This window comes from Bos indicus x Bos taurus, chromosome 4 (genome assembly GCF_003369695.1).
Source record: "Bos indicus x Bos taurus breed Angus x Brahman F1 hybrid chromosome 4, Bos_hybrid_MaternalHap_v2.0, whole genome shotgun sequence".
NCBI classification, from domain to species: Eukaryota; Metazoa; Chordata; class Mammalia; order Artiodactyla; family Bovidae; genus Bos; species Bos indicus x Bos taurus.
Window position 1 is genome coordinate 102,572,498 of NC_040079.1, and position 2,776 is coordinate 102,575,273.

Here is a 2,776-nt window from a genome sequence, read left to right on the forward strand (position 1 = left end):
TAAAGGATATATATTATGTATATGGGTAGAAAATTGCTTTAGTGTTAAATACTATGGGGAATGTAGCAGTATACCTGAAATACCATATGCTCCTTCCTTTAAAGAACTTATAGGTATTAATATATAAATTTTTATTTGCTAACTTAACCCAAACAAAAATTTTAGCTACTAGTTTTAACATCCCAATTTTTATAAATGAGAAAACAAAGTGTTGAGTAGTAAAAGGTAGTAATACTAACAGTAGTAGTGTTATTGTTCTAGTCCAGTAAACAAAATATGATGTAAAAAGTTTCTGATCATTAAAAAAAGAGCTATTGCAAGGAAGGGGTGGGCCTGTCTGATGGATGGTTTCAGTGAAAAAATAAAGGAGTTTTCTTTTTTAAAAAAGATAGTTTTTGCATAGAGAATGAAAATTAGGCTTGAGCTTAATGGATTACAAGTCTTAAAAAGGGCTACTTTTGATATACATCTGGGTTAAGACACAGTGGAGTTGTGTATGAATACCTTGTATCAACAGTAAACCATGTGTAGTTTTGTTACTATTTTTATTGGTGACTCCCCTGGTGGCTGAGACAGTAAAGCATCTGCCTACAGTGTGGGAAACCTGGGTTCAATCCCTGGGTCAGGGAGATCCCCTAGGGAAGGAAATGGCACCCCACACCAGTACTCTTGCCTGGAAAATCCCATGGATGGAGGAGCCTGGTGGGCTACAGCCCGTGGGATCACAGAGAGTTGGACACGACTGAGTGACTTCACTTTCACTTTCTTTTTTGGTGACACTATCATTTGAGATTTGTTAGAGTGTCATGAGATATTTGGTACAAAATCTAACCCTCTAAAAATCATCAGATAAAAGTAGAGAGAGTCTGGAATTGTGGAGACCAGGAAGAGGAGTTTTAATTGCTTATATTTTTTCAAAATGGGGAGTGATTTTTTTTTTTTTTTTTGATGGAGAGGGGGAAAAAAGCTGATTCCGTAGTGGTATATAGATAGGAATACAAAATTTTAAAGAATCACAAAGATAATATTAGGTTGGTTCAAAAGGAATTATGGTTTCACATTGTTGAACTGTGCTGTTTGATATCGGAATACATTCTTAAATGTGGTTATGTTATACATCATTTAATGTACATTACTTGCTTTAAGTTTTTTTGCTAATGACTTATTACTTGCTGTTCATTTTATTTTATTTTATTTTAGCCTGTAGAAATGATGTTAGACAAAAAATAAATTCGAGCAATTTTTGTTTGTTTGTTAGAGTTCAAAATGGGTTGTAAAGCGATGGAGGCAGCTCTCAACATCAACAATGCATTTGGCCCAGAAACTGCTAATGAACATGCAGTGCAGTGGTGCTTCAAGAAATTTTGCAAAGATGAGGAGCATAATGACTGGCCATCCGAAGTTCACAACGACCAATTGAGAGCATCATAGAAGCCGATCCTCTTAAAACTACAGGAAAAGATGCTGAAGAACTCAACATCAACCACTCTATAGTTGTTTGACATTTGAAGCAAATTGGAAAGATGAAAAGCTCAATGAGTGGGTGCCTCATGAGCTGACTGGAAATCAAAAATTCACCATTTTCAAAGTGTCATCTTCTCTTATTCTATATAACAACTATGAACCATTTCTCAATCGGATTGTGATGTGTGATGAAAAGTGGATTTTGTATGATAACCAGTGATGACCAACTCAGTGGTTGGACTGACAGGAAGCTCCAACGCATTCCCCAAAGCCAGAGTTATGCCAGAGAAAGGTCGTGGTCACTGTTTGGTGGTCTGCTACCAGTTTAATCCACTATAGCTTTCTGCTGCTGCTGCTGCTAAGGCACGTCAGTCATGTCCAACTCTGTGTGACCCCATAGATGGTAGCCCACCAGTCTCCCCTGTCCCTGGGATTCTCCAGGCAAGAACACTGGAGTGGGTTGCCATTTCCTTCTCCAATGCATGAAAGTGAAAAGTCAAAGGGACGTCGCTCAGTCGTGTCTGACTCCTAGCGACCCCATGGACTACAGCACACCAGGCTCCTCCGTCCATGGGATTTTCCAAGCAAGAGTACTGGAGTGAGGTGCCATTGCCTTCTCCCATATCTTTCTGAATCCTGGTCAAATCATTACATCTGAGAAGTCTGCTCAGCAAATTGATGAGATGCAATGAAAACTTCAACGCCTACAGCTGGCATTGATCAGTAAAAAGGGCCCACTTCTTCATGCATCTAGGTAATTTTTGGCAGGGAGAATGTTCTCACCATCAGCAGGAGGCAAAAAATGCTTTCCAGGAGTTTGTGGAATCCCAAAGTATGGATTTTTATGCTATAGGAATAAACAAACTTATTTCTTGTTGGCAAAAATATGTTGATTGTACTGGTTCCTATTTTGATTAATAAAGATGTGTTTGAGCTTTGTTATAATGATTTAAAATTCATGATCTGAAACCACAATTACTTTTGTACCAATCTAATACTTTAAAATATTTCACCTTTTGAAAGTACTTTCACACACATTATCAATGAAATTTCAAAGAACCTAAAAGGTAGAGCAAGACAGTGATCTCTTTCATTGCCAGGGGTGAAAACTAGAGAACACAGGAACCATAGAATTTGCTCAGTCACAAAAGTAGCAAGTCCCAGGTACCAAAGGGCAGCCCATATTGCCCATCTCCTAGTAAATCGCTTTCACCCCACTGTATCACACAATCTGTCAGATATATGTGTCATTATTCCCTTTCCCATATCAGGTAATGTTCTAACTTGCAGTATACTTTCTCTGAGGGGCTTT

General features: G+C 38.2%; 1 pseudogene; it reads left to right on the forward strand.

Annotated features, from left to right (window-relative positions):
- The first annotated feature begins 1,209 nt into the window (after nucleotides 1-1,209).
- Nucleotides 1,210-2,382, forward strand: LOC113891910 (annotated as a pseudogene).
- The last annotated feature ends 394 nt before the right edge of the window (nucleotides 2,383-2,776 follow it).